At 37.5% G+C, this 26,239-nt stretch overlaps 1 pseudogene; it reads left to right on the top strand.

Annotated features, from left to right (window-relative positions):
- Positions 1–25,448, top strand: part of LOC101087433 — a 29,575-nt pseudogene extending 4,127 nt beyond the window's left edge.
- Positions 25,449–26,239: the final 791 nt, after the last annotated feature.

Consider the following 26,239-nt stretch of genomic DNA (forward strand, 5'->3'; position numbering starts at 1 on the left):
TTTTTAAACATCAAATCTAACAGTTCCTTCAGGCTTTGTGATGCTAATAAGTATGCATATACAAGCATTCAGTCAATGTTAGAGCCCTTCTGACTTGGAAATAAGACAAACAAACAAACTTTTATTTTATTTTATTTTATTTTATTTTTAATATTTATTTATTTTTGAGAGACAAAGCGCAAACAGGGGAGGGGCAGAGAGAGAGGGAGACACAGAATCTGAAGCAGGTTCCAGGCTCTGATCTGTCAGCACAGAGCCCGACACAGGGCTCGAACTCACAAACCATGAGATCATGACCTGAGTCGAAGTTGGATGCTTAACCAACTACGCCACCCAGGCGCCCGAAAAAAACAAACTTTAAATTGAGCTGGGGGTAAACTGCTGGAAGAAATACTTAACATTATATAACAATTTTGTGGTGAACGTCATGCTCTCCTGTGTCCTGGGTGCCTCGTAATCTGCACATTGCTCTTATAATGGAGGAAAAAGAAAGAAGCCTAAATTGCATCGCCCCACCTTCGATGTTGAATACATCTCCATGTCTGCCTTTCATGGTGGCAAATAACAGAAGAAAAAGGTAAGAGGAAGAAAAAATAAGGAGCAGCATTTACTGACCATGTGACTACGTCCAGGGCTGTCTAATACTTTACGTTATTTTGTCTCATGAAATCTTCATCACTTTGTAAAGTATGTATAATTCTCCCCACTTGAAGAGGAAAACAGAACACTATGGATCGACAGTTCCTAAGTGTTCCAAATAACACTCTTATATTCATCCAATTCCAGGTTGCTTTTCCTTCCAAACACAGCACACTTTCTCTGCATGAGATGAGAGGAAATGAACATACGATGCAGGAGTAGAGCATGTATTTTGCCCTTGTTTACACTAGGTGTGTGTCATTTAACTTGAAAGATCCAGGAGTTACTTACACCATGCTTTTCAGCTGATTTTGAGTGTTATAACTCACATTTAGGGGCCTCCACCCATTAGAAAATACACCCCATGAGGATGGAAACCAGGGCCGCCCCCCTATCACCAGCACCTAGAGCACAGCTACAGGGAGCTCAATAAATATTTGCTGATTTAATACACGCAGCCGTCAGCTGTCATAGTTCTGTGTGGCTTAAACACCAACTGATATGCATCTGATTAAGCTAGTCAGTTAGCAATAGATGTGAAATGTGGAATTTATTTGTGCAAATGCAGATAATAATTTAGGAGTTCTTCCATTTTCAGAAATCTATCTAGAGTTAGAGCATCATCCAGGGGCATGCACTTACGAATTAGGTTTCTCAATGTAAAGAACCGTTTTACAAACGGAAAGGGACTTTCAGTTTTTTTTTCTGTCTCCCCCTGCTTTCTCATACTTTCCCTTTTCCCTTCTTTATTTTTGTAAAAAAAAAAAAAAAAAAAGATATGGTGGAATGACTTCTGAGAGAATAAAACTCCAAAAGAGCCAGACACAGAGACTCTGAAACTGAAGGGGAAAGTGAGGACCAGTTGTGGTAACATTTCTAGAGGTGGGAGCCAAGGAACCAGCGAAAGAGTTTATATACAGTTAAATGGAGTGAACAAAAGGCTTCGTGTGAAGATGTTGACTGTGAGGCTTTGTTTTAAGCATGTGGAATAAATAACACGCATACCCCCAAACAGGAGAGATTGGACTTGGAAAACCTCTGATGACAGAAAAGAAGCTGTGAAATTATGATGCCTGGTACTGTGCCTGGTGCCCTGGTGATGGTCCTTTGCGGTGGAAGGGTAATGAGATCTCAAGCTCCTCTGCTCTGGGGCATCCACAAGGACCTCATCAACACCAAATTCATATATGCCATACGTGTAGGCATTGCCATACAATAAAGAATGCTGTTGGGGCGCCTGGGTGGCGCAGTCGGTTAAGCGTCCGACTTCAGCCAGGTCACGATCTCGCGGTCCGTGAGTTCGAGCCCCGCGTCAGGCTCTGGGCTGATGGCTCGGAGCCTGGAGCCTGTTTCTGATTCTGTGTCTCCCTCTCTCTCTGCCCCTCCCCCGTTCATGCTCTGTCTCTCTCTGTCCCAAAAATAAATAAACGTTGAAAAAAAAAAAAAAAGAATACTGTGTCACTGATCATCCAGATGATGGATGTCACTGATCATGCAGAAAGGGCAAAAAGGACAAAAAAGTCCTCTGAAAAGTCATGCGTTAGCATTTTTTTTATTGAGGTGATTTGACTTATAACACCGTATTAATTTTAGGTGTGCAACATAATTTGATATTTGTATATATTGTAAAAAGATCACCACCAGAAGTCTAGCTAACATCCACCAACTTACATAGTTCATACTTTGTTGTTGTTGTGATGAGAACTTTTAAGATCTACTCTCTTAGTAACTTTCAAATATGCACTACAGCATATTCAACTACAGTCACCACACTATGCGGTACATCCTTATAACTTATTGTATAACTGCAAGTTTGTGCCTTTTGTACAGGTTTCTACCACCGTCACCCACTTTGCCCACATGGTGTTAGCATCATTTTTAAGTGCTCAGCTCTAAAGGCAGGTTCAGAGGAGGTCTACACATTTTTTTAGCTGGTATATTTCATAAAAATTATATTTTAAATAAATGTTTGCCCTTTCACGTATTTAAGTGGACATCTAATTTTATGTTTGCTGTTGTGATTTTGTGAAATTAATATTTGTAACGTAGAGCCCCTGGGTGTTGGACGATGGGCAAAGTTTCAGTGCAAGACCACAATTGAAATAGAGAAGTTTATTACCCACAGGTCCTGGAGGAAGTTCACATTGTGCTTTGAGGGGACTCAGGGGAAGTCAAAGCAGGGAGCAAGCCGAAGGAGCAGGGGCTGGGGGCATATGCCTTTATTAGGGTCCATGGGTAGAGTGCTTTGGGGCTTGTGGGCTGAGGCCAGACTGGTCAATTCAAACCGAAAACAATGGGGTTTTGGTAAGCTCCACAAACGGTCTTATTGAAGGGGTGCACAAAGAGGTGGGGAAGACTGTTTATCACAAGGGTACTGGGGAAGTTATATTAGGAACTTACATTGACTTGAACTCTGTGGGTTATTATCCAAGGTATGCTCTTCATGTGGGGCTAATGTCATGTTAAGGCCCCCAAAACCTGCTTGGCCAAACAAAATAGATGCTGAGGCCACAATAACATGAAGTAGCTCACCTAAACCCTCAATAGGTACACACTGTAATGTTTAATTCTCAACATACTATTTATATTTGTTACATACATTTTCCTCAAAATTTTGAGTGGTTGATTTCCCTCTTTCAGTTTACGGAAAATATTCACCATATAATCCAAAGGGTGTGTGTGTGGAGGGGGGGGGGGCTAGACGTGATTGGTCAGCCATTCGGTCAAATCAGAGTTATTTTTCTGACTATATTTAAGCTCATTTTTCAAGGCAGATAAATGTGTTAATATGTGTCTCCTTGACAACCATTTCACCACTCTATTCTAATTATAAGAGGGGTGATAGATTAAAAGACCTAGAGACTTGCCATGTGAGTATCACCTGGAAATAAGGTACAGCCTCTCAAGTTCTTCTTGGGCTCATTTAGCTTTGGTGAGATGGAATTGTTTCTTGGGAACCTTATATTCTTGGATTGTTCCTTTGTTTGGAGTCCAGAGATTTTGCGTCCCAGGGAAGTGCCCCACAGTAAAATTCAGGATGGATGAGTGTGTTTGTGTGTGTGTGTGTGTGTGTGTGTGTGTGCGCACAGCTATCTAGAAAGAGATGCCTCTTCAGCAGATTTCAGAGTATAACAATACTCCAGGGTAATTTGCCATATGTGCTTTTGCTAGCTTAGATAAGAGAAAAAAATAGGGAAAAAAGGAAAGCATCCTTGTATTCTTGCAACCTGTATAGTAGGGAAGTGTCTAATTAGCTCTGACTATAGCAAACAGCTTATTCTTTGCATGCTTGGAGGTTTCACATAGCAGTCTTCTAGATTTAAGAAACATGGATGTATGTGCCAGCCTCTAACTAGCCAAATATGACGACACATTCCTTCTTCTGAGGAAGCTCAGAGTCTAGGGGGGAAGGAAGAGTTCTAATAAGCTGTTTGTTCCAGTCAGGCCTCTGAAGAGTGTATGATCACAGATTCTGCAATGAGGTGCAATTGAGTTTCCCTCTTCCCTGTTCTGCTCTTTACCTGCTCTATAGCCTTCAGTATGTTTCTTTACATTTATGGACTTCTATTTCCTCATGTACAAAATACGGATAAATACTTTGTCAGTTGCTATGAGGGTTAAGTGAATTAATATGTGTTAAGTTCCTGGAATACGCTATCACTATGCTTGATTCACAAAACTACCTAGAAACATGAAAGTGGTGTGGGTCACATGCTGTATGGGCACTGTTCCCCAACATAGCTCACACCAGTGGACTCCTAGAAAAGGATCATCGTTCTATGCCCGCTGGGGTGAAAGTCACCCAGCTGGCTCATGGGCTGGGGGGATCTGCATCGAGGTACATTTGTGATCCATTTGGGTCACACCAGGGTGCTATGGAACACTGGTTGGGAGGAAGGGTGCAGAGGTAGTAGATGGTGTCTTTGCTTACCTCTCTGCCACTGAAATCATCAGGTTCCATATTTCGAAACCACTTCTTATGCCTCTGTCTTCTTTTTTCTTGAGACCTCTGGCAACTAGAATAGCTTTGTAGAACTCACCTGCATACACACCCATTAAGCCAAGAACTAGTCCAGAGAAGTGACTACAGCAGTCCTTCCCTGGCCGTCTCTAGTTCAGCTCAGGCTCTGCCCAAGACACAACTCATGGCAGAACCAGGAAAAGGATGCCAGGAAACCTGATGGCTCTAGGTCATACAGTCTGCTCACCTCCCTCCTCCAGGGGACAGGCATCTTTCTATAACTAATTAAATATGTTTGGCAAAGAGGACTATAGTGAGAGGCTTCACTGTGTTTCCTTCTCTTGACCTCTCCTTGCCCCCACAGCCCATACTCTGTCCATTGGTATTTCTCTAGAATTCTCATATTTTAACCTCCTTTATCCTTTGAACTTCATGTAGTTATTCACAGAAGTATTTGTTCCAGTGACTGCTTTAAAAATGTAATGCCTACCTTTAGTTGGTTGGGCAAGTGGGATTATAAATGTTTTTTGAGGAATAAGAAAAAGGAGGGAATAAGAAAAAGGAGGGGTTTCATTGATGTTGTTTGCTGTAAAGGGAAAATCCCCCAAAATTCTAAAGGCAGAATTCTACTTAATATAGAAGTATCCGTTGCTTTCTTAGCTAACCCTTTAAGTCCAAAATTCCTAACTTTTCAGGTTCATAGAGATTCAATTGATTACAATTGATAAACCAGTGTATCTTTCCATTTATATTTTAATTTCATCACTGGATCAGAAAAGCAGTGTGATTAAAGACTATACTTTCATAAGTTGTTCTGCCTTCCTAAAGATTCAAATATAAGTAGACCTCTCTCTCCTTCTCTCTCTCCCCCCCCCCCTTCCCCACCGCATCCTCTCTTTCTGTATCTCAGCATTTAAGATTCAGGCACTTTTTAATCTAAGAAATATTTAAAACCAGAATGTCTTAGACAAATTAAAAAAAAAACTTGTCTTGACTATCAGGGAAAACACGAGTGTTAATCATCTCTGAGATTTTAAATGCCCAACTCTAAGATTTAAAGTAATTTAGGCCATAGTACCTTGGATTTACACCATAATAAGGCAAAAACAAGGTGTGCAAGGACGCATTCTGTGCACAAACTGTATAACCTTTTAAATGTGCCCTAGGATTCTTAATATTAAAATTATAAGAATTGAAATATTCAGCCCTTTATAGTGAGGTGAGTAGGGGGGAAGGTTCACTTGACAAAGAAAATGTATGGTAATTTATCTACTCCTTGACTTTATGAAAAGGTAGCCCTCAGAGCATACTGCCAATGCAAATTTATGACATTTACTTCAAGTAGGGGTTTGCCTCGCTCTCATTTTAACTTTGATCTGAGTTTATATTAATGAAAATTGTTCCTATAAGATATAAATGTTCACCTCAGTGATCTAAGTGAATAATCCCAGACAAATTTTGAATAGGCTGTTTGGAACCAAACAACAGTGGCATATCCCAGGGAACAAAAGGCTGGGTTATGGAACGATAAGTTCTAGATTTGAGTATGAGCCCTAACACAACAATACGGGTAATGAATTGAAGCACTGGCAATGGGAGTGAAGTTGGAGCTTTGAGTACAAACCCTACGGACGCTGGGCAAGATGAATGACTCTTGTATGTTCGGTTTCTTCATCTGTAAAGCAGTAAGCATCAAAATAGCTACTGCTTAAGGTGATTAGATGTATTAAATTAAATATATGTCTGGCCTAAAACAGAAACAGAAAAGGTTAGCCATTACTCAACATAACAACAACAATAAAAAATTATCTAACACTCATTGGATACTTACTGTGAGCCAGATACATTTCTAAGCATTTTATATATAATCGCTTATTTAATTGATTGAATGAATTAACTAAGAATGTATCAATCTATATTAATAAGATATTCTTTTTATAATAAGCGAGCTTTTCTTAAAATCTCTATGATGCTTCTGGAATCCATGGATGGTTTTTAAAGAAAATACCACCCTTTGAAATTTTTGCAATTTTTAAATTATATGTGCCTATATGCATTTTTTAGAAAGGCGAGGAGTAGAGCAATGAAATGTTCAAAGGAGTTCTGCAAACCTCCAAGTAGGTAAAGAATCACTGCTATAGATTACTGCTTTGATCACCTCTTCCAACCATGCGGGGCAGGATGTGTAAAATTCCAAAAATGCCTAATTAATCCCTAAATGTTATCATTATCTTGGTTTCTGTGAGTAACACAGAACATGCTAAGTCATCCTGAAGATTTTTCTATCACTGTAAATAGGTCATCAACAGGTTTACTTCCCACATCTACTTCCAATGTCTATATAAAATGGTGGCTGTTGAGAAGAAAGGCAAAAGAAATCCTTCATTTTTCCTTAACATTTACATTAAGAATGGCAAGTTTTACCAAAAGCTGTAACAGGTCAATTCAAGAGGTTTTCCAATCTAACACTTCACCTTTGACTCCTGTTATGAGGAACATTTTGGGGAAGAACCTAGTGGTTGCTCATACTGCTTTTTATCTCTGTACTTCACACAGTTCTTGTCACACAGTAGCTGTTTATGAAATATTTATTGAAGAAACGAATGACTAAGCCCTTAAATTTTAGTAATCCCATATAAATACCTACGTCAGCATAAAACATTCCATATGGAGAGCGGACCAAAGATTCATCAACTTTCCACTTACTGTGTTATTGATAAGAACCAATGCCAGTTGAAGAGAACTGAAATGGAATTTTGAAATTTTACTTTTCTAGGCTATGCATGGTATTGGTCAGATATGTATGTCAGAATTTCTAAATGGCCTGGTTTTAACTAGTTTCTCCTTCTTTCTAATGAAACCTGCTTTATCATTTCTGATTTTGTGCATTATAAAATAAGTAATCTAGACAGATGTGGGGAAAAAAAGAATCATTTGAAATTCAACAACCCTAACATGGCCCCATTAATATTTCTTAAATTGAGATATAGTTTACATACCACAAAATTCACTGCTTTAAGGTGTGCATTTCGGTGGTTTTTAGTATATTCATAAGGATGTGCAACCATCCCCACTATATAATTCCAAAACATTTCATCACCTTTCACAAAACTCTGTATCCATTAGTCTTTTCTCCCCCACCCCTTTTCCTCCAGACTCTAGCAAACACTAATCTGCTTTTTGTCTGTATGCATTTGCCAATTTTGGACATTTCTTATAAGCAAAATCATACGCCATGTGACCTTTGTGTCTGGCTTCTTTCTCTAAGCATGATGTTTTCAAGGTTCATTTGTGTTGCAGTTCTCCATTAACATTTAAGTGACATAAATTAATGGCATCTCTCTGAGCCTCGATGTATTCCTCCTTATAAAGGACCAGCTGGCAGGCTGAGCTGTATTTGATTCCACCCTTGTGTTAGACAAATGGTCCATTCTACCCGGCAGCTCCAGAGAGTACAAAGATGGATTCTGTTAAGCACAGGGAATGATGTGTATTGTCTCCTTAGGTGAGTTTGCCAAGTCTGTGTCTCAGTCTTTTTGGCTCAGAAACTTCATTTAATCTTCTAATCAAGAGTGGACCCACTTTTCAGGCGAAGCTTCATAGCAACTGAACCCATGAAACTTATCTATTGAGAAATAATGAAAATGTAGTCATTCATAATGAGGAAAACTGTCAAAGGCCTGGAAGCATTTTGGGCCACGTGATTCACATATTTCCTTACCGTGGACACACCTATGTGTAAAACTAAATTACGATCAGAGTGCTGCCTAATGCATATTGGACTAGAAAGAATTAGACAAATGGATTAATAGCTTAATACACTCCTCTCTCACACACAAAGTAGTCTTGCTTATAAAATTTGCTAAGGTTTTTTCTTCTGGATGGCTTTGGGGTAGACACAGATCTTTATTTTGCTTTCGATCCTTTGAGGCAAGTTAGCCTCTTCTGGTTTTTTTTTTTAATTTTTTAATGTTTATTTATTTTTGAGAGAGACACAAAGAGACAGAGTGGTAGTGGGGAAGGGGCAGAGAGAGACAGGGAGACACAGAATCTGAAGCAGGCTCCAGGCTCTGAGCTGTCAGCATAGAGCCCAACGCAGGGCTCGAACTCACAAACCAAGTTAGCCTCTTCTGACTGACATATTTAAGAACAAAAAATCAGACTATCAGATTATTGAGTACTCTCTGGTCTCTGAGTCTTTTTGTCTTTTTAAGTTTTTTTTTCTTCTTCATATCTTTACCTTTTTTGACTGCTTGTTGCTTAACAAAGGGCAATCTTAGTTCTTAAGATGGCATCTCCCTGTAGCTTCCAAGTGCCATACCTACAGCAGATACCTGTCACAGAGGTGAACAACTCAAACCTGTAATCGCAGAGTATTTTTCTTCCAATTGTAACATCTCTGTGGTTGCTGAGGGGAAAAAAAGTGCATGTCTGAGAAGTATTGTAAAAGATCAAAAATAAACATCTATGGTGGTGCATGTGTAATTGCTGTATTTACACATTTTGACAAAACTTTATTTTGACTCTAAAATGTAATTGCTGTATTTACACATTTTGACAAAACTTTATTTTGACTCTAAAATGTGCCAAATGACACTAAGCTTATCTGAAAAGTTTGTTGAATCAATGTAGACTATTTAAATGGAAGTTTTTGTTTGTTTTTTTTTTTTAGTAATAAATGATATCTTTTGCTGGGGCTAGTTTAACTCTATTAGCTTCCATTAATAACTCTTAGAACTTGCTTGATTTGATAGCTGTCTGCTGGCAAGGATTACCTGTCCGTCAAATCTAATCTGCTAGATAAATCTGCTAATATAGCAGCACCAAACTCAGTGCCTGCAATATTACATATGAATAAATGAATCTATAACTCAATCACCACATATAGGAGAAGACTTTCATGATTCCTTTTTATTTTAAGTGAAGACATGCTATTATCTGTTTACCAACCTAGATTTTCATAAAGAAATTCTGTTATCCAGTTTGATATGGGAAAGCTTAGTTCTCAAGTATTCAGGAGAAAGAGGAACTAGTCAATATTCTACCAAAGACTTGCTAATTTTCAAAATAAAAAAGGATTTAATATAAATACACAAAGTGACCATGCTTTGATCACTAAAAGGACTTTTTTGATTATGCAGTTACTGATATCAGCACCTGTTGTAATTATATTATGGAAATTCCTATTCAAAGATAGTTCTGAAAAACAGAATACTGATCAATAGAACATTTAAAAGATAACCAAGAAAATAAACAATTCCAAACTGTGGATTGTATCAGAGTAACTTTTAGAAACTTTATTTGCCATGTCCTTCTGAAATGGAATGTTCAGAATGGCAGGAATATTCACTTTTTTTAATGTTCATCAAGCATATTTCAGAAGTATATCAATTAAAAATATCACCCCCTCCCAGAAAAAGTAAAAAAAAAAAGATATAAAAAAATCTCTTATTCAATGGCAAAATGGTGAGTCATTTGATTTTCAGAGGATTATCACAAACTAGTATGATCAATGATCCATATAGAATGTTTAAGTAACTGTAGGGACTAGAAACAAACGACAAGAAGGATGACTTTGCAGGAAAACAGAGTAGGCTGCCATTTTTATGGAACTAGAAAAACCCAACTAGGGAAAAGAAAACAACCACAAAACAAACATTACTTCCCTCATCTGCCCACTGAGGCCTGAAATTCATTTTCCAGAGAACATTAAGTTTCATTCCACAATTAGAAATAACACTTAAATTCCTCTTCTAGCTATGATAGAGCAAAGAAACAAATTTACCTTTCCTCTCAGTTGGAAAACTAGACAAAATATATGAAATTGTTTGCAGACATTGAGCAATAGGCATTGCAGGAAACAGACCCCTGAGAGGAGGGACACAGAGGAGGTAAAGCCCTGTGATTGCCCCAACTTACTGCTTGGAGTTTCCCAAAGCACTGTACAAGGAGGGGGAAGATGAACAAAGCTTGGTAGTCTGGCTGAGTTAAGAAAACAGAATTTGGAGTTTGAAGGGTCAAGGCAGGTAAAATTTACAGACAAAATCACCAGAGAAGAAAGCTCCAGAGAGCTTCACAGAGGGAGAGAAATAGAAAATGCTGGAGATCTGCAGAGGGTTGCCTTTGAGGCTTTGAGTACCAGTGTGCACATGTAGAAGGAACAATCCACAAAGATCCCACAGGGCTGGGAAGAGTTCCTATTTTCATCATCCAAAGTGGAAAGAACTAATGATACATGGGACATTAGACATATGCCTCAGAAAAGCAATGTCTAATAATGGACCAAATTAGTCATGCAGTAAAATTTGCTCTAGACCTATCCTAACAGATCTATAAAATAAGCCTCAACATAATCCAGCTGGTTTGAAATAATTGTATCCCAGAAGAAAGAGACCTATAATATTTTTAAAAGTTCAACACTCAAAGATATGTAATTCATAATGTATGTATCCAATAAAAAATTACCAGCTATTTTCAAAGAAGCAGAAAATATGATCCATAGTCAGAAGAAAAATCAATCAATAGAAACAGACCCAGAAATGACAAAGAAGGTAGAATTAGCAAACAAAGGCATTAAAATAGCTGCCAAATCAGGCAGCTAATTACACTGGACCTTGATGAAGTGTAGAGATACCAAATCATAGGTGACACCAATTGTAGACTTCAAAAAGCTGTCAGCATCAGCAGGGTAAGCAGTACCAAAGTAGATGAGAGAGATTGTGTTCTATTCCAGAAGACATAGACAATGTGAAGCTTGAGTGTTTTGACTCTACTTTACTATCATACATTCAAGAAAACACATCCTTCTCTCTTTATGGGGAGAGGGAGGCCACCTGAGAGATTTTTGTCCCAGAGACTAAACACTACCTGAAAGGGACTATTACAATCTTGGATCATGGATCTGATGAAGATTTTGTTTTTGTTTTTGTTTTTGTTTTTAATTTAGGTGTAGTTGACATACAAGTTAGATTAATTTCAAATGTACAACCTAATGATTCAATATTTGTATATATTGCAAAATGACCACCACAGTAAGTCTAATTGACATCAGTCACCCTACAGAATTATAATTTTTTTTCTTATGATGAGAACTTTTAAGATCTACTCTCTTAGATGAAGCTTTAAATTTCCCTTCCCCTGAGCTAGTCACTGCATGAATAATTATAGGACTTGCCAGCTTAGTTATAGAAAAAATGAAGAAGATGTATTTTCTCTGTACTTCCCAGTTATGTTTGAAAATTTGGCCTATTTCTTTTCAGTATGATCAACTCTATTCAGAATAACTCTGTTTTGATGTTTTGTTGATGGATCCTCCTTGAAATTTTTTCTACTTCAATTCAGTATTTATATTCTCCTCTGACCTACAATTGTAAGGTTGAATATTGCTTTCCATTCACTTCCCTGTAACTGAAGTGCACTATGGGTGGTAGTGTTAATGGATAAAGAGAATCAGAGATAGACACTGATGCTTTGTGAAATATCCTATACCACTGTTTATTCCTACCTTATTTCCCAGTTGTGGGTTTATCTTATTTCAGGAGGCAGAGATACTTGGAATTTTGATAATTCACCGGTTCAAAGTGTTTTCCTGGCAAATGGTAAGCAGTTATTTTTCCTATCACTTCTTGGATTTTATAGTTAGGACCTGTTTCCCTTGAAATAAAGGGCCAGTAGCTGGAATTCTCATGATTTTTTCCCTCAGGTTTTATTTCCCTGTATTTCTTTTGGACTGTTGTATTAGGATTCAGAAACTGGGCAGAATCTTCTGTGTATTTTTTGGCTACCACTTTTAAATTTATGACAGAGGCTGAATCTCTTTTCTTGTTTCACAGCTAGTAATAAAAATTTTTGTTGAGTTTTACTATTTTTATTTACTTTCTCATAGAATGATTAACTTCTGTTCTTCTGTATTTACCTAGAATCTTTATTCTGCTCTCTTTAATTAAATGGAAGGGGAACTAAGAGTATTATAGCATAATTTGTTAAATATTCCAAAATTCATTTCCACAAAAGCCATGATAAATGTTTATTCAACATCTGCTTTAACACATGATGCACCTACATGCTCTTCGCTGGCTAAGACAAAATGTTAGAAAATTCTTCCATAGTAGTTATGTTCCCTTGAACACTGAATTAGCCAATATTGTATCACCATTCCTGTGAAACACAGCATTAAGTTCCCATGAGCCTCTGATCATATTTTTTTCGATCAAGCAATACATAACCTCTTTATGTGTATTTCTGTTTAAAGGTACCTTATTTAATATATATTTTTGATTCATTAGCATCGAGATCATGGCCAAACACACTATTACTTGTGCCTGAATAAAACTTATCTGGTACAGAGGAGACTAAGTAGACAAATTATAGCCTCCTTGGATTTATGAACACTGGACAATGCTTCAGAACTATGCTTGGTGGCCATTTTAAACAGTGAAATCACCAATAAAAAACACCAAAACGAGAAATTGGTGCTAAATAGCAAAAAGGATGCCAACTTGGAACTTGCACTTCAGGTGGCTCAAGTTTTCACTATTATGTCCAGTTGACTTCAATATGCAGCGATATTGATTTTAAGGTCATGAGTAAATTTTCACAAGTAGGCTTGTCTGCAAATACAGAATATGCAAGTGAGGATCAACTGTATTTATATTTGTAACTAGATGAACGTTGAGGGCTACAACTGTAAATAGTTTTAGTTTTCTAAGCTATTTATAAGTCGATTCAGTTTTTAAAAAGTAAACAACAAATTCAGCCTAATTTGCATAATGTAATATATTTATTGGTTTGTATTATAATATAATTAACATATGAATATATCTCTAATTATATAATTTATATTTTACCTTTTAATTTTAGTACATTGACTATTTAGATAAGAGAGCTTTTTAGACAATGTATATGAAAAATAGTTTTAATCTTTTAATTTTTACATTTTAACTTACATTTTAATAACCTATATTAAATTTTGTACTCTTTTCACATGATTCCATTTCACTTTTTCATTTCGTTTTCTAACAGAGAATGAGTATAAATTGAGATCATGATTAAAATTTTAAAAAGGGGGGATTTGGAAAAGAATTTCTAAAGAACTGAAGATAGATAAATACATTCTTACAGTTCTCAGTGTAGGCCTATGGAACATATTTGATTTAACAGTTTGTTAGCTTGATTCATAACTTCTAAATAGACATAAGATATGAAACTTCCATTTGTACTCTTGTTCTGGGCCCCACAAAAGCAAGGGGTTGATCTGCAGCTATAAAAGGAGTGACGGAAATATAGAACATAGCAATATTCAGCATAGTGACTCACGCCTGTCTATGGGAACCATTGCAAGTGACCATAAGGTAGGGACTGTATGCATAGGGAGAATGCAAATCAGCAAAGTCAGCATCTATGCAGGAAGGCTTCAAGGAAAAGGTGAAATTTGGAAGAAGAGGAGGGAAGAGACTTGAGAAAAAACTCCCGTAATTATGGAAAAAGGTTGTTAATTTCAATGCCTCATTACTGGGATTAAAAAGGAAACACCCTTAGAAGTCCTACTTCAATTGCAAAGGTTTGTTATTTATGATCACTGTTTAGATTAGGAGTGCAGTGGCACAGAGCTTGTTTTCATCAAATGCTAATGAGTAATAATTGCTATCATAAGTAATACTACTCTTCATAATGACACAGTAGAATACCTCTTTATCATATCTATTTATGATATCAGTGGACAGAATATAATAGGCAACAATTTTATGGAGAGACAAGAACACATAAACCTTTCAAATGAGCTGTCACAGTGGTGATAGAATGATGTGAATAACAACAAAGAGTTTGCAGGCAGAAGTACCTGAGATGAGCTCCTAAGAATGCCATTAATTAGTAGATAAATGTATTCAACCTTTGTGAGACTCAGTTTATGCATCTGTACAAATGGGGATATTAAAAGCTATTTTGCAGTGCTGTGGGAATTAAACTGAAGTGATGTACATAAAGCACTCATTGTAGTGCCAAGAATAGAGGACCGTATTCCCTCCTTATCTGTGGTTTCACTTTCCATAGTTTCAGTTACCTGAGGTCAACTGCAGTCTGGGAGCAGGTGATCCTCCTTCTGACCTATTTTCAGAAAGTCTACAGTGGCATAATACTATGTCATGATGCCTACATCATTCACCTCATTCACCTCATCACATAGGCACGTCATTGTCTCACATCATCACAAGAAGAAGGCTTGGTACAGTACAATAAGATATTTTGAGAGAGAGAAACCACATTCACATAACTTTTGTTACAGTATATTGTTATAATTGTTCTATTTTATTATCATTTATTGCTGTTAATTTCTTACTATGCCTAATTTATGAAGTAAACTTTGTCAAAATTTGTAATGTATGGGAAAAAGAAAGGTTTATATAGAATTCAGTACTATTCTTTGTTTCAGGCATCCAGTGGGGGTCTTGGAATATATCCTCAGCAGGTAAGTGGAAACCACTATACTCAATAAGTTGAAGCTCCATTAATATTATTATTATTAATCTGTTAAAGTGAAAATCAGATCATGTTCCTCCTTGCTTAAAAACCTAAGGGTGGGAGAACCCTCTTACATTATTGATGGGAATGCAAACTGAACTGGTGCAACCATTCTGGAAAACAGTATGGAGCTTTCTCAGAAAGTTAAAAATAGAAATATCCTCCTATCCAGCAGTTGCACTACTAGGTATTTACCCAAAAAGATACAAAAAGACAGATTCAAAGCGAGTACATGCACCCTGATATTTATAGCAGCATTATCAACAATAGCCAAACTATGGAAAGAGCCCAAATGTCCATCGATTGATGAATGTATAAAGAAGATACACACACACACACACACACACACACACACACACACACTGGAATATTACTTAGCCATCGAAAAGAATGAAATCCTGCCATATGCAATGACATGGATGGAGCTAGAGTGTATTATGTTAAGTGAAATAAGTCAGTCAGAGAAAGACAAATACCATATGGTTTCACTTATATGTGGAATTTAGGAAACAAAACATGAATGTATGGGAGAGGGAAAAACAGAGGGAAACAAACCACAAGAAACTATTAATAGAGAACAACTGAGGTTTGATGGAGGGAGATGGGTGGGAGATGGACTGGATGGGTAATGGGTATTAAGAAAGGCACTTGTTATGATGAACACTGGGTGTTGTATGTAAGTAATGAATCACTAAACTCTACTTTTGAAACCAATATTACACTAAATATTAACTAACTAGAATTTAAATAAAAATTTAGAGGAAAAAAAATTTCCAAAGGTGCTCCTTACATACAGCGAAAGCCAAAGTCCTGACAAGGCTTGTGAGGCCGTTTCCACTCTGGCCATCCCATCCCATCCCATCCCCCTTCCTTTCCACTCTGAAGTCATCTCCTCCCACACTTGCTTCACTCATTGCTCTAGTCACATAGGCCTTCTTGGCTGTTCCTCAGGGTCAGATACACTCACAGGCCAGGACATGTCCATTTTATGTTTCTATGCTGCAATATGCTCCTACAATATCCCCGTCCATGTTCCCTTATTTCCTGTAGGTATTTTCTCATATGTCCTCTTCTCCATGAGCCCTTCCAAGACCATTTTATTTGAAATTGCAGACTTCCTTCTGAGAAGTTTCTATCCCTTTTTCTGCTTTGTTTTTCTCAGTGCTGTTTACTGTGCTGTGAATCACAATACATTACTTATTACTTCCACTTTTTGTCTCTGCTCATTGGAAGCTAAGCTCTCTGTAGTCAAGGGTTTGGGTCTGTTTTTGATCATGGCTATATTCATAGGCACTCTATGGCCCTTCATAGGCACTCATTAAATATTTATTAGATGATGATGATGATGTATTTGTTGGTAAACATGAAAGCAAATGCATAACCATAACATCAACCACATTTGTTCACTTAGTCCTTCAGCAGATATCTTATTTGGGGGGGTGAGAGAGAAAAACTAATATTCCTGTATATTTTGTTAAGGCAAAGTGGAAGCATAAAGAGGCAGACAGAATGAACTTTAACCTCAGCCATGCCATTAAGTAACTAAGTGCCTTGCACAGTGATTTACCACCTCTGGATTTCAGGTGCCACAGGAGGGAATAAGATTGAAGACTATGAACCTTAAAGGCTTTTCATTCACCAGCACAAAGGGACCCATTGTTTCCTTGTCTTACATTTTTATTGGCAAAAATATGATATATTAGTATTCAGATTTTTAAATAACACTTTTTTTGTACTCATCCTTTTTCTTAAGCTCCTCACTCCAATCTTTTTTCCCCCCTCACATTCCAGTGAGGAAATTACTTTAGCTTAAAGACTTAGAATTCAGAAGGTGTGTAGAAAACTGTTGTTTGTCCCTTTAATTATTCATTCTCCTTTTTCTTTTCCATAGTAATACCACTTCTATCATAGCACATGGCTGCTGCCCCCCAAAATATATTTCTCACAGTTCTTTGCTGGTGGCCATGGCCATCTAACTAGGCCTAAATTTTGGCCAGTGGAACATTAGTGGCAGTGCTATTTGTAACTTCTTGATCATGGCCTTAAATGGGAAGTGTTCCTGTGGGTGGGATTTTGGTGTGGTAGCAAGTTGTCTTTGACCTTGTAGACAAGGGCAACACTTAAACATTCCTGATAGAAGGGTCCTGGCTCCTCAACACTATAATGCTGTCCCACACACCCTGGAATGCCTTCCATGATTAGATTTAAGAGAGAAATTGACTTCTGTCTTGATGAAGGAGGGTATTTTTCAGTATCTTGTTATAGTAGTATAGCTTCTGTGTGAACAAATACAATAGAATATAATTTTAATAACATTTTGTTCTGAATCATGTTGTCAAGACTAGAGTAATCATTAAAAAATAATGTACTACATTTATTGAGCCATGACATATGCCAGAAATTCTGCTAGGCAATGATAATTTTTAACTCTCAAAGCAATCCAGTAAAGTAGATATTATCCAAACTTTCCAGATTAGAAAGCTGACACTTTCAAAAGTTTTGACACTGGCCCAAACTTACTTTGTTAACTATTCAAATCATGAGTTAGTCTATCATTTCCAAAGTGTTTTTAGTTACAGAGGCCCTCATCCTGACACACCACTATTAACAGAGCCCACATAATCTTTTCTTGAACCTTATCAGAATCAATGGTTCAGTCATAATTGTGCCTATTAGATTTGTGTCACACAGTGTACTACTATTAAATAGTTCTTCCTATAAATCTTTCTGTTTTTCCTAGAGTTAATAATTGCTTTTATTTTGCTTAGTTTTCTATGAAGCTATCATTAATTATTCTTTTGCATTCTTTGCCAAAAAATTGAAGCTTATTTTAACATAGTCAAATACATCAGATGTTCTGTTACTTTGATTATTTTCCTCTTGGAAATATCATTCCTGGAATCTTAAATACTCTTACTCCAAACTGGATAGATTACCTCTTGTGTAGCTATCATCCCAGGACATGCTTTTACTTTCTAAGGGAATTGTCTTCACTGTCTTTTATGCAAAACATAAACTTCGACCCTATCTCATGCCTTCTACAAAAATTAACTTGAAATGAACCACATGCAAATGTTTGAGATAGGGAAACTGGAGGGACTCCATTTTAGAAAGTCTCCATCTCTGCTGTTTCCATGTTAGGCCCCATTCATTTATGTCCTGTATTTCACCTTGCATCAGAATAAACCAAAGAAGTTATGTTCCCACTCCAAGGGGAAGCAAGGAAGTTAATCATTCTCTTAGACTCCTAAGGACCTGATAACATGTAAGAAGAGCTGGATCCCAAACAAGTTCCAGGACATTAGATTTGAACAATCCTCTACTGATGCTGCCGGCATCAATAACCCCTGTGTTTAGTGATTTATGAAATAGCACCTATTCACCTGTTACTCACCTTTGATCGAACCCTACCCTGAATTCCTGAAGGAACACATATGCTGGACCTCTTTTCCAATATAAACCCCTAACACCAAGTGATGAAGAGACTCACTCACCTTTCTTTTCCAAGTCTCCCAGACACTCAATCTGCTATACTCTATCACTTAACACGATTCAATAAACTCTGTTTTCACTTCTTGGCTTATGTTTGATTCTATGCTGTGCAAAGCCAAGGACCCTCTTGGCTGGTCATGTGGGGCCCTCTCTGGGTCCTCAGATGCAGCCTGCCAATATCATGTTACAACTAAAGTTTCTAGAAGACACTTTTTAAAAGGTAATAATGACTTTGGGCTGGAAGCGTTTTTTAATAGAATAGTGGAGACACAGATTACAAATAAGAAAATAGATCAATTAAAAATCTACAAAAAAATGTTATTCAAAAGACACAGTTTAAGAGAAGTAAAAGGCGGGGAATCTGGGCAGCTCAGTCAGTTAAGCATCTGACTTCAGATCAGGTCATGATCTTGTGGTTTATGAGTTGCAGCCCTGCATTGAGTCCACACTAACAGGAGACTGCTTTTGATTTTCCCTCTCTCTCTCTCTCTCCCTCCCTGTCTCTCTCTGCCCCTCACCCACTGTGCTCTCTGTCTCAAAATAAATAAATAAACTTAAAAAAAGAAAGAAATGAAAGGCAAAATGCAGCCTAAGGCAAAGAATTTGCAAAATATATATTCAATAAAGAAATGTATAAAGGATATATAAAGAAAATATAAGAAACTCTCACTACTAAATAATAAGACAAAGCCATGAAAAATGGAGAGCCCAAAAGATCTGAACAGACACTTTGCCAAAGTAGATATATGAGTGACAAAAGAAAAGTTGCTCACCATTATTAGAGAAATGCAAATTAAAACTTCAATTAGATACCACTGCTGTGCCAGTTATTAATTGATTGTTTTTCAGGTCCAGATTTTCCCTTCAAGCCCCACTCTGTGATATCGATCCGGATTCCTTAAGTATTCCTCCCCTGAAGTGAGCAGGTTGTTAAATTTTCTCTGTAGAGTGCTCTAGAGGTATGCTGCCAGAGGAAGAGGGCTCATCTTGTTGGTTCAAGCTGCTGCACCTTTGTTCAGTTGTGCAGATGTGTAGGCATCTTATACTGCCTGAGCCCTGTGCCCAGAACTCGTGGTTCCTGAACAGACCTGGAAATGTGTTTCAAAGTCAGTAAGAAGCACAAGGGAGGTCAAGAGGAATACTGGGGTCTGCATGACCAAGAGGAACAAGAGCTAGGATAAAAAACTTCACCAGGAGTGAGTGAGTACAAAGTCTTAGAAATCACCAAATATAAGAGGTTTTTGTCCTTGATGCATTTTTGTATGTTTCTGACTATATGTTAGGGGGACCAAGACCATTTAAAGATCTCTGATCTGATAAGAAAGCTCAAGTAACTCATTCAGATTCTCGAAGCTGGTATGTGGCAGAAATTGGATTTGAACCTACATCTATTAGTCTATGAAATCTTCCAACATCACACAAGCATTTGCCAAACTGTATTTTACTGAATGTTACTTTTCCTCAATGACAATAGTTATTACATGGTAGGGAAGGAGATCTCTTGAGCAGTTAAGTTTTGGAAAAGCTGATAAAATAGCTGTCTTTCCTGTGGGACTTTTAAAGGAATATACTAGTTGTTAAAGAGCCATGTATGCAACGTAAGACAGATATATTTCACCCCCCCAACTGTTTTCCTTAAAGGAACATCTCTTGGGACTGGTGTTCTGCAGAGTATAATTTGGAAATTGGTGCATTACAAATTGTAACCAATGACAATGTCATAATAATTTAATTCTCCTTTCATGCTCTAGGGGCATAGCACTATGTTCTCAAAACAGTTTCAGTAAGCCACCATTTACTTATTCTGAACATGGGAGATGCAATTTTTGTTTTTTACCTCTGTGTGGTTTTATAATACTCTAGCCTCCCATAAACAGGCAGAAGAATCAGGCTAATAGTCACTTGAAAAAGAAAATCTACATTGCTGATGCATAATTACTACCCCTTGCATTGCTTTCTTGGATGCTTCACAGGACACATACTTAATGCAGCCGATCCTTTTATCATATTGCTGCCTTACAATTGACAGTTTCAGACATTTCTGAGGATTTACAGTTCCCCTCCACTCTTAGTATTTTTTTTTTTTTTAAACACAGACACTTCTCTGGTCCTTACTAAAGGTTCTCCAAAGTAGTTACTTAAGCTGGCTTTTCTATTTTCCTCTAGTTGTTTCCAAGCACTTAGGGATATAGTCTTTAACTTAAAAAGTCTTTTCAAAAAGTAATAGGTTTCAAGAGAGCCTGTTGAAGAGTGTTAAGAAACAGCTCCAGAGAATACAAACTATATCTGATGTAGAGGGTGATGATAGTGGTTTACCAATTTTTGACTATACTTTTTTATTTTATAAAAATAATAGAAACACATTGGAAGCAATTCAGGAAGTAGAGGAAAAAATTTCATTACTTTGTTTCAATCATGATTAGCATGTTGGGGTAATTGCTTTTTCCCTACGCATTTTTACCCTCTCTTTTTGTCTGAGTTTCCTTCCAGTATTGCATTCTGCTCTTTCACTTATGAGTACATAAACATTTTTCCATGATGCTTCATGCTTTTCATAACCAGAACTTTAATGACTCAAAAATATTTCAGTAATTTATTTAATTATTCCCTTTTTGAAGCATATTCAGATGATTTTCTGTTTTTTTCTCTATAAATTCTTCTGTAACAAACATATGGTATATAAAGCTTTTCCCCATATTTTGAACTCTTTATGATAGTTTCTTTTAAGCAGAATTACTGGGTCAATGGACATGAACATTTTTATAGCTCTTATGGTTATTATCAAATTGCTTTCTAAGAGATTCTACCAATTTACAGTGCTGCTAACTATGTATAAAGCTCAGTTATTTAAGGATAATATTACTATTAAGGCAACTATTAAGGATGCTAGCTTATGCATTTCTGTATTTCCGATTTTATTGACATTATGTGTAATAGGGGATAATTAAGGTATCAGTAAACAGACCTCATAATCTGCTTTTGTTTTACTCCAAGTCTGTAAAGTAAATGCATTTAAAGGCAAAGCGTTTGATTGCCACATCCTGTGCACTCTTCTATGTGTTGGGAAATCATATGTAACAGTACATAGAAATGCCTTGGGTGGGGGGGGGTACCTGCCGAATCCTCATTGATTCTCTGAGGTCTGTCATATCTAATTCTTGGGTGCACAGGTGGGTTCTTCAAGTCATGCTTTACTAGCTCTCGCCTCTCCTCTCCACTTTGTAGCTCATGGAAACAAAACTTGCTACCTGATCCTGATTCCCTCTTTCAAGAACTTTAACTAAGAGATCCAGAATTTTCAGTCATCTGCATTTTCTAGGAAGTCAAAGTTCATGAAGACATAGGGAGTGGGCCAGTCATTTGGAGGTCCAAATAGCTAATGAGCATCAGAAAGAGGGTTTCTTTAGAAAGAAACAGAAACACTGGGGAAAGAGACAGAAGACAAAGGGTTGCTTTGGTTCCTTTTAACTTTCTCGTTTCTATGTTCAGTCTCTAGTATGAGTAGGCTATTGGGCTTGTCTAGTATTGTATGACATAGTCAGGTATTAGTTGACTACATTACTTTTTGCTTAAACCAGCTTGAGGTACTATCTCTGATTTGTGGCAAAATGATCCTTGACTCAGGCAGACAATAAAGTATGAAGGAGAGAGGGTACATCTGCTGAGTCTCCTGCAGAGTCCCAGTCTCCCTCCCACACCCCCAGCACTGCAGCCAGGGCACAAGTTCTGAGATATACTGTGTACTCCATTGCTCCTGGTGGGATCAGGCTGAGGCCAAAGCTTCCCCTGATATTGTAACCTTTTTTGGTTTATTCCCAATGTGTGTCCTGCTTCTCCCCCACTTTTACCTTTCTTCTAGGAGCATTTACCCTATAAATCACTAGCATTCAAATCCTTGGCTCAAGGTCTGCATCTGGGATAATTCATCCTAAAACAATGGCTTGTCTTACAAGGTGGGGAGAGAGTAGATATGTACATAGTAAAGTGAATGAACTGCTAGCTATCATCATGCACCATGTGAAGTTTTAAGGGATGAATTACCTCATTCTAAAGCTTACCTTGGAAGAATGGCAATTAAAGCAGAATAATCTGAAAAACAGATCAAATCTGACATGTTCACCATAAGCCAGCCTTGTTAGTAGTAAGTAATTTTGTGCCCCGTGTTTGCATATGTCTTTTGGGACCAGACTAATGTTTGATATATAGAAAAACCTATGCTCTAGCTTAACCTGTTATACAATCATTGTAATGTATCCATACTCTGGGCAGAAATAATACAAATAATCAAGGAGCAGAAGGCAAGCTAAGTTGTTTAGCTATAAATTAGACTCTACATAAGAAAACATTGTATACTGGCCTATACTTTTTAAAGTATTCTCTCTAATGTCATCCCAGCTCTGTAATGTAAATTACTTTTTGATAATCATAGATGAATAGGCGATAGCCAGCAGAACCTATGTATTTTGAACTTCAACTCTTGAATTAGTTCTCTAAATCATGAAACAAATAAATAAACCTATTCTTCCCTGTTGTAGATGTTGTATCACAAATAACAGGTTCACCAGAGAAGAATATATTTGAAGGTAATCAGGGGAGCTGGATGATACTTGAATGAAGAAGGCATGGTCCTTGCCTTCAACAGTTTAAAATACAATGAAGATAGGAATTTTATTCTTCTCAGTTGTCTTTATTTACATATTCACTTACATCTTGAAGAATCTCAAATCTTTTTTGGGGGAAGGGGGTAACTTTTTCTCAAGAAATGACAGTCTGTAGTGGTAAGACTTAGAACACACATTCTTGGCTTAATAACTACTTTTAAGCATTGGCATTTGATTTTTCTAGTCTAGTTTCCTGCTGGGTAAATAAGGCACAGTCATATTCAAGGTTTTTCTATTGTCTTAATCTCATAACTGTTTTAATACTCCCTCCAGCCAGAAAGAGAGATGAAATCTGACCTAAGTAAGTACTTAACCAAATCCCAAGTGTATACCCCATTGAAAGAGAGCTAAGCTTCTAGAAAAGTCAGAATTTCACTAAGTTTTCAAACTTTCTAGCTGAGTCTTTACTTCCGAAGCTTTAAGACCTGTGAATAAATACAGAGTTTCATGAAAATACAACTCTGGCGAAAAGTGCCAACTCTCACCTGTATTAAGAGAAGACGATACTTTAAGCCAAGAGCCTATTTCCTCTTCAAATCTCTGTCTGCTTTATTCTTTTAACCACAGTTGCAGCCTCCCTCTCAATGTATCTTCTTCCACTTAATCTCTGTTCCACCTCTGGGCCATCACTTTGAAATATACAGTACCTGGAAAAAACGACCTCAAGAGAAGATATGATTCCTCAACATATTTTATGGGTGAATCTACAGGAGGAAGAAATAAAATTTTTTAAAAGCCCAAGATTTAATGAAAATGGGAACAAATCATAGTGGAATGCAGTTCCAGTTATGAGCTACAAGCACATTAAGGAACATTGAAGTTGAGTGTGCTTTATATCCCTAACGTCTGGAGCACACTGTGATTTAGAGTGGCCATTAAAAATTATGCAAAATATGCAAAATTAATGTGCATTGATTTTCCTTTTGGTGAGTCTCCTTTTATAATTTTACTGTGCTCTGCTTTCTTGCCTTAATTTACCTGCCCTGTCAGTTAGCTTGAGTTCAGAAACAGCAAAGCCAATTTATTTGATTTTAGGATGGTTGAATTTGACTTATTAATAGAAACCACATGGAAAATGAAAAGAGATAGAGATTCAGGGATCATAAAGAAAGGGGTTAAATTCTAGCTCTGTTGCACACAGTTTTCCTTATACAAGTTGTCTGACTCTGTTGTTCCTCAAGTTTTCATAGATAAGTAGAAATAATGCTCACTTATTTGTTAGTAGTTATTGTGAGGTATGAGATAATCCAGGTAAAGCATGTCAAATGCCTGCTTTGCACGGTGCCTGGAATATGAAGTGTAACTGTCGTTTCACATAATTTTTTAACAATGCTTATCATTCAATTATTGATCATTCCAGGTAAAACATTTGTTTGCAAATGTATATATAACAGAAAATATGGGGCACCTGGGTGGCTTGGTCCATTAAGCATCAGGCTCTTGGTTTCCACTTAGGTTGTGATCTCACAGTTGGTGGGATTGAGCCCTGAGTTGGGCTCTGTGCTAGTAGTTTGGAACCTGCTTGGGATTCTCTCTCTCCCTCTCCCCTCCTCTGGTCTCTTTCTCTTAAAATAAATAAATAAACCTAAAAAAATTACATTGCAAGCAAATTAAAGGAAAAGATTGCATTTTTTGCAACCATCTCTTCTCAGTTCCTCAGAATGGTCATAGTTTAGGTGCCTAATAAATGTGTTGAATGGAGTTTTGAAACAATAAAAGTTATAAATTAAGTATATGTGTTGGATTTTTTTTGTACTTTAATATTTTTATGCATCGTAAAAACTGATGCACAAGATGAACAATCTGAATCATTGAAAAAAGTATAAAGTAAAAATGGGCCCAGGTCAAAAATGGCAGTGGCTGTGTCCCAGTTTTCAGGGCTGCTAGGTCAGTGAGGGGCACAGCTGGGGCATCCGTGTCAAGTGGTGCCCATGGTGAGGAGGGTTCAGCTTACATGTGGAAGGTCTTCATATCCTTGGTAGGGCTCCCTCAGCAGAGGTGTGAGCATGTTGAACGTCTTCCTGAAGTCACATCTGGGAGAGCAAGAGAGACCTAAGTTTGTCGCCTACCCCCATCTACACATCAGGGCCAATCCCGTTCCTTGGGGAGATGGTAATCATACTCCATTCCATAACTCTCACACGAATCCACTTCCAACCGGCTATGAAGATGAATAAAGAGAACATGGACCACCACCCAGTGGGGACCACAGCACTGGTTTGGACCATGAGTCTGCACACAGACCAAAAAGCATATGGGACCTTAAGCTTACCTTCCTTACTTGTATCAAATGATACTGATCTCCCATCCCTTTGCTTATGACAGGAGATGTCTTAAATAACTCCAATTTGTCCATGAAATAAATAAATAAAGTTAAAAATGAAGTCTGGTAAGAAAAAGACATCAGTGGGGGAGGGGCAGCAAAATCTGTGTAAAGTGAGGAGTTTATTTTTTGAGAGAGAGAGAGAGGGAGGGAAAAAGAAAGAGACAGAGCATGAGTGGGGAGGGGCAGAGAGAGAGGGAAACACAGCATCCAAAGCAGGCTCCAGGCTCTAAGATGTCAGCACAGAGCCTGACGCGGGGCTCAAACTCGTGAACCGTGAGATCATGACCTGGACCGAAGTCAGACACTTAACCGACTGAGCCACTCAAGAGCCCCTAGCAATTCCTCTTCTTGATACATACCCAGAAAAATCGAAAGCAGGGGCTCTAAGTGATATGTACACACCCACGTTCACGGTAGTATTATTCACAATAGCCAAAACATGGAAGCAGCCCAAGCATCGATCAAAGGATGAATGGATGAGCAAAATGTGCCATTTGCATATAACGAAATACCATTCAGCTCTAGAAAGGAAGAAGATTCTGACACATGCTATAGTGTGAATGAATCTTGAGGACATTATGCTAACTGAAACAAGCCAGTGACAAAAAGATAAATACTGTATGAGGTACTCACAGGAGTCAA

The sequence above is a fragment of the Felis catus genome, chromosome E1 (assembly GCF_018350175.1).
Source record: "Felis catus isolate Fca126 chromosome E1, F.catus_Fca126_mat1.0, whole genome shotgun sequence".
NCBI classification, from domain to species: domain Eukaryota; kingdom Metazoa; phylum Chordata; class Mammalia; order Carnivora; family Felidae; genus Felis; species Felis catus.